The 7498-nt window shown below is 34.5% G+C and overlaps 1 protein-coding gene across 2 annotated transcripts in view; it reads right to left on the reverse strand.

The window, feature by feature from the left end:
- The window catches only part of LOC135227084 (NEDD8-activating enzyme E1 catalytic subunit-like), a 43316-nt gene extending 42366 nt beyond the window's left edge, over nt 1-950 (reverse strand). Inside the window, exon 1 of one of the 2 annotated variants that reach the window (XM_064266923.1) lies at nt 824-950. The gene's annotated coding sequence lies outside the window, so the exon portion shown is untranslated. Of the gene's footprint in view, nt 1-790 lie in introns of both variants that reach the window. The other variant, XM_064266922.1, reaches the window with a different exon arrangement.
- Between the last annotated feature and the right edge of the window lie 6548 nt (nt 951-7498).

Consider the following 7498-nt stretch of genomic DNA (forward strand, 5'->3'; position numbering starts at 1 on the left):
CGTGTCTGATGCCCATCTCCGATGTCAGGACGCGTTATAATGTACTTTTTTTTGGGGGTTGTACACATTGATCGTACATGATCCACCCCTGTACCATGCGGTTTTTTACCCTAGTAGTACTAAACATGAAGAAATACATTTAACGCCCCATCTCTGGTGGCTGTCCTATTCACGGGAGAGTTCCTTGCAGTCTGTGAGGGATTACTAGTGCCTAGAATTACCATAGCTAGGTAGTCTACAGGGTTCGGTAACTTCTAGTTTATACATCCAAAATTGGCTCCGTGCTGAGTACCAGCCATAGGTAGGTAGTAGGTAGGTAGGTAGTATATGTAAAAAATAAAACAATGATGGCAAATACCATAAACATGAACAAAAGGCGTAAATAAAATAGACAAAAGGCAGTAATATGTATTAGGCTACTGTCGGCGACTGGCATGAACCAGGCTGCGGTAGTCGTCTTCAGTTTGACCGAGCAAGGATTACCCTACTATAAAACTGTTACAAAAATTACATTTAAATTAGGGTTTATAATAGCCTAAAACATCTCATCATTAATACCGAAATACAGATCAATAATAACATTAATACAGACAATAAATTATTTAACCTGGCATGGAATTACCTGCAGTAGGCTCAAGCCCCTAGACAGCCAGGATTAGCCTAGGCCTACCTCCATACCCTACTCGGCGTCAACGAAATAAATGGTTTTTTATTCTTTTAATTTGTTATTCTAACAACATCCATAACAAATCGATTGCTGTTAAGTCCATACTTTGCGATAAAAACAAACCTGCAATAGAGCGGCAGTCAGCTGTCAACAAACCTCACTTATCTCCCGGTGCTTCGATGTTACCATCAAGATCATTTGAGGGCGTTCAAAGTTTAAAGTCAAAAGCAAACCTTACTTAGAAACTTTCATTTTGGTGACGGATCAGTATCGAACTTTAAAACTTGGCAAAAAAAAAAAAAAAAAAAAAAAAAAAAACATAAATCGGAGAAAAAAAAATACATATATCTTTTTAAATTCTCATACAGTGTGGAGACGATGAAAAAGGAACGGTACACGTACTTTTTCTGAAAACACAAAAGGATACTATGGCAATATATTATGATATATATATCATATATTATTATATATATTATATTATCAATTGATATTATTATATAAGTCAATATCACATTTTCCGTGTTCATATACAAATATCGAGCTACAATGTCCTTCCTTTAATATCTAATTCGCTCTACCTCGGAATTAATATATTTTCATATATGCTTAAACCCGAAGGGGAATTTTTTCTCGAATAGATTTGCCTGGACCAGGCGCGAAACCTATGGATCCTTTCAAACCAGGAACGTCAGTGAAGCGTTTACCTACTACACCACCTACTATATATATGTGTGTGTGTGTGTGTGTGTGTGTGTGTGTGTGTGTGTGTGTATATATATATATATATATATATATATATATATCTATATATATATAATATATATACTTAAAAAATCACAGTACTAGATGCACGTGACTTCATTAAATAAGCGAATACTACAGGAAAATGATGGTCAGAAAATCAAGCCCTTTCGTCTTTACTAATTGTCAAGGAACAAATGAAATACGATTGGAGAGAAAGTTATCAGGTAAACAAGATAAAAAAATACCAGATGGTTAATTGTCAAAAGGGTAAAAGTTCAAGAGATAATCCAGGATTATCTGATATCACACGGTCACAAACCTAAACATAGATTTAACCCTAACAGAAACTACAAAGTATCCTTACAGTCCAAAACATGTAAAAACTGAATATATTAATTTTGTTGCTTATATTTATCTACAACTTTATTTTATTATGAAGGCATCAAGTTTAAATAAACCAAGACTTAAATTTAGAACATTTCCATTATTTGACTTGATGAAACAAGATTCAATGATATTCCTTTTAACTGTGTCATTACATGGGATTTAAGGCTCTTGCTTGACTCCAGTTAACAGGATGATCTAAATCTCTCATATGTACGAATAATGCATTCGATATTTGCCCAGTTCTCACAGAATATCGGTGCTGTTTGAGACATTGTGAAAGAGATATACCGGTCTGTCCGTAATAGACTTTATCACACTTTTTGCAAGGAATTTCAAATATGCAGCCTGGAAGATCTTTAGGAGAATTTTTTATTACCAAACTCTTGACATTAATATTACTGAAAACAACATTTATGTTAAAAAGCTTTAAAATTCCAGGAGTATCTAAAAACCTTTCATCATAGGGTCATTTTAAAATGTTATGCTTACTAAATTCAAGTTTGTCATTAGTTGAATAAAATGTTTTTCTAGCTCTTTTCCATGCCACATCTACAAAGGTCCTTGGGTATTTAAGTTTCAATGTATGGCTTTGTCAAGACACACAAAATCAATAACCCTATCAGACCAATCATTAGTTCAGTGGGCTCTGTTACGTATAATTTATTTAAATGGCTTGTAAAAATTCTTACACCTTTGGTAGGAAACATTTCTAACACAAATGTTAAAAACAATGTTAGTTTTATAAAAAAATTGAATAGTTTAAATTTGAATTTTGATTTTAATATGGTTAGTTTTGATGTTGTCATTTTATTTACAAGTGTCTGTAGATGATTTACTTGAATATTTGGAGGATGAATTAGAACATCATGACATTCCCTTAACTGTAGCAAACCTCATTAGTCTCATAAGGTTATGTATCAAAGATATTAAATTTTGTTTTAATGGGGAATTTTTTGTACAAAAGTTTGGCATGGCTATGGGTAATCCCTTATCCCCTGTCCTTAGCAATATTTACATGGAATTCTATGACAAAACTCTTACCAAGAATTTTGTCCCAAAAACTTATATGGTTTAGGTATGTGGATAATATTTTCTGTAATTGGCCAGTTCACGAAAATCTCCAGGAATTCCTTAATAATCTCAATAATTTAGTCCCTTCTATAAAATTTACTGTAGAGGAAGAAAGAAATTGTAATTTGAATTTTCTTGATGTAACTGTCCATAGAAATGATAGAAATTTCACCTTTTCAGTCTTTCGGAAATTAACTGACATTGCTTCTTTTGTTCATTACTATTCTAATCACCATCAAAAATGTATATTCTTTGTTTTTTCTGGGATGTTCCTAAGGGCTTTACGTGTCTGTAGCCCGCAGTTTATTGACGCTGAAATTAAAACTATTTATGATATTGCATTGAAACTTAAATACCCAAGGACTTTCGTAGATGTGGCATGGAAAAGAGCTAGAAAAACATTTTATTTAACTAATGACAAACTTGAATTTAGTAAGCATAACATTTTAAATTACCCTATAATGAAAGGTTTTTAGATATTCCTAGAATTTTAAAGCTTTTTAACATAAATGTTGTTTTCAGTAATATTAATGTCAAGAGTTTAGTAATAAAAAATTCTCCTAAAGATCTTCTAGGCTTTTTTTTTTTTTTTTTTGACATATATGAAATTCCTTGCAAAAAGTGTGATAAAGTCTATTACAGACAGACAGGTAAATCTCTTTCACAACGTCTCAAACAGCACCAATATTCTGTGAGACCTGGGCAAATATCGAATGCATTATTCGTACATATGAGAGATTCAGATCATCCTGTTAACTGGAGTCAAGCAAGAGCCTTAATACCATGTAATGACACAGTTAAAAGGAATATCATTGAAACTTGTTTCATCAAGTCAAATAATGGAAATGTTCTAAATTTAATTCTTGGTTTATTTAAACTTGATGCCTTCATAATGAAAAAAGTTGTAGATGAATATAAGCAACAAAATTAATATATTCAGTTTTTACATGTTTTGGACTGTACGGATACTTAGTAGTTTCTGTTAGGGTTAAATCTATGTTTAGGTTTGTGACCGTGTGATATCAGATAATCCTGGATTATCTCTTGAACTTTTACCCTTTTGACAATTAACCATCTGGTATTTTTTATCTTGTTTACCTGATAACTTTCTCTCCAATCGTATTTCATTCGTTTCTTGACAATGTCTTAGTAAAGACGAAAGGGCTTGGATTTCTGACTATCATTTTCCTGTGGCATTCGGCTAACGAACTATTGGCGTAGTTTCTTAATTCATTGTCGTTATTGAACTATTGCCATATGCAGGTGCCAGATTATCTAATTGTCAGTAAATGATATTTCCTTTCAAAGATGTTATACTTGAAATAAATTAAAATAGAATTGAGGGTATTTCTATATAAGCATTCCGCATCGTTCCTCCCTGCGAAATCTAAAGCCACCAGGAATTGGGGCGTCAAATGTATTTCGCTGTGTTTAGTACGAGCCCCTGGGGGTTAATTACAGTCGTCCGAATAAATATTACTACAAATTCTTGTTCGGGAGGTAAAACTGCATAGAAAAACCGCAACTGCCATGAATTCTAGTTTTATTCTCAACTCAATGAGACAGCATAAGCATTTTGAAGTTGGCTTTGCTGCCACTCGAGTCTTGATCCCAACGTATCATACTTTGTGGGGGTGTTGTCATTTCATTTCCTAGTCAATAAATGAAACATTAAGACGTCAATAGCAATGTATGATTAAACTAATTTTGTCCTTTGATCAATAAAATAATTTGCATGACACATTTAGTGGGCCTAAATTTGACTTCTGATTTTCACACCTGGAAAACCTCACAGTTGCACTAAGAAACAATTGATAAGAGGTTGGATAGGAAGAGGAAGATATGAATGGAGGTACAGTAAATGGAATGAAAGAGGTTGCAGCTAGGGGCCAAAGGGACGCTGCAAAGAACCTTTAGTAATGCCTACAGTGTACCCCATGAGGTGCATTGATGGCACTACTCCCTAGAGGAAACATGAACCATTAAGTGATGTATCAGGTTCTGAAAGAATATCTGGAGATTGACTTACATGGCTTCCTTGCTATGCAGGCTCGTTCTGTTCCTCCAACTCTTAGGCCTTTCATAGCTTCAGTATTGAGTCCATACTTTTTAAGACATTTTTTTTCAGTCTTACTAGAGCAACCCTGATATTTGACTATGCAACTTATTAATTGCACTATTTTACAAAATGTGACCACTAATGAACAGAATTGAGATCTATCTAGACTTCCTAGCCAAGAGTGCTAATAATGTTTAGGTCACTGGCTCCGATGAGATAGCATATTACCTTAATGTATCGTAATAGCTACCAATGATAATTCTGATCCAATTTGTTTTTTACCAATGTGGAAATTGCAGAAAAATTTGACTGATAAGTGGGACAAGACCAACGAAAAAAAAAAATAATATATACTAGTAGCTCATGAGCTGAAGAAATGTATTCCAATAACACATCAGCTCAAATACTTTTGCTAGTCCAGCATTATCCCTCACAGCCAACACTACTCCCATATAAATAGGTAGCCAAGCAAAAACCAGCCATAATGTAACTGGTATATGCAATCGAAGTTGAGGGCCTACTGCACTGTATGTCAACAAATATCAACAATTTCCTCCAGTAATAGAAATTCCTCCTTGGCCAAAAATTCTGAGGTGACACTAAGTACTTAATTTATTGCATAGCTCTATGAAAAACTTGACTTGGTATAAAAAAATTTATTCGTGTATAATTGCTGCGCAAATTATATGCCCAACCTACCTAGAACCATTAGTATAAACTGTATGGAAGAGACTTTTGCATCTTCCATGTTATGTTCACAGTATGAGCCTACAATTTGGGAAAATGCAGCATGGTTATGTGAAATACCAAAGGCATACTTCATAAAAAGCTCTGATCTTTTAAAAGAACACATATCACAAAAAACAATTTTGACTGCTAAGGGCCAACAGAAAACCAAGATGTCAACAGTTCTAGACATCCAAGACGTCATCAGCATTTGGCATATATTCAAAACATTGAGTAGGTGAACCAGATGTGCTTGTCACAAAATTCTCACAATGTGAACACATTCTTTAATTCTAGAATTGGAAAACAAAAAATACCAAATGACATGCAAGGCTGGACTCACATACTATTATAACTTTGTTACAGACAGGGAGGATTATCTCCACTACCTCTTCCTTAAAGCTATACCATACCAAGTCAGTTTGTATTTCAGTGAACTTATTTACCACTTTTGATGATGCACTACACCAGTAGTTCCCTAACCTGACCATACCAAGCACCCCTAGATATGAAGAGTCCCAGCTGAGGACCCGAGCCAATCAAAAGTTCATTAACATATCAGTATATTCAGTACAACATACAGTAGTACATTTAATATTTGCATATTCCTGCACAAAGTAGTATGATAGAGAATCAGTGATATTTTTATTGTATATAATTTTTCTGGAGTTGAAAAAATATTTTTTCATTGTCACAGAACCCCTAGGGCTTTCTCCTCGACCCGTTTGGGAACCACTGCACTACATTACTACTGTCTGCCTCATTTCCAGATACATCAATAAAAAGCAAGAACCCAGCAGTAAGGAGAGCCCTATGGTACACAAAATCATTACAGAAATTCCCTTTATCACCAAGGATGAAGGGAATAATGATATAGCACAACTAAAGCACTTCTGGAACCCTAAGTTATTCTTCTTTAGAACTGTACCTAGTCCATTAGCATTCCCAATCCTAGAGTAAAACTGCTAGTTTCTGTGGGAACTGTATTACCACTAGCTTAGCCCAGGAAAGCAAAGTAAAATTTGCAAATGCTACAGGTGAATTGGGATGACAATTTTTAAGGAAGCTAATAAAACTCAATTTGTTGAAAATTTTGATACCTATTAGCCATCCTCTGTTAGTTATAGCTGTTGGCCTTCCCATCTCTTCTCATCGGGACTAAAGTTCCTCATTGAAGTGGATTGTGTTCGCCTACCGAATCAGTAGGCCGAAGTCCACTCCCTGCTCAGCCAACACAGAATTAGAGGAATTTATTTCTGGTGAATAGAAATTAATTTCTCGTTCTAATATGGTTCGGATCCCACAATAAACTGTAGGTCCTATTGCTAGGTAAAAAATTGGTTCCTAGCCACATAAAGAATATCTAATCCTTCGGGTCAGCCCCAGGAGAGATGTTAATCACCTCTGTGGTTTGGTTAAACTAAGACATACTTTTACTCACAGGAATAAACCACAGGTAATTCATCTAATATTGATGTAACATTATCTTTCCACAAGCTAATTTTCTATGTGGTAAAGTAACTTGTTTTTCCATTAAGTAACATCTTTGCCCCACCTAGAAATATAAGTAGCGATTTAACATATACCCATGAGAGAGAAATACACACATTTGGTCAGAACTGTCCAAAATGTAAATTGAATCTGTAGTCTGATCTCCCATTGTACTTACCTTGTCAAGCTCTAAAACTCCTAGCATTTTCTTATGCTATATAAACAGACATGACCAGTCTCATAAAATCAATATTCTTAAATGGTGACAACCACCCTTTCTTTCCACATCACCAGAATTTGTATGAATTGATCACCACCTGGTGTTGAAGGAACATCACCAGCACTAAAAAAAG

Source organism: Macrobrachium nipponense, chromosome 15 (genome assembly GCF_015104395.2).
Source record: "Macrobrachium nipponense isolate FS-2020 chromosome 15, ASM1510439v2, whole genome shotgun sequence".
NCBI lineage: Eukaryota > Metazoa > Arthropoda > Malacostraca > Decapoda > Palaemonidae > Macrobrachium > Macrobrachium nipponense.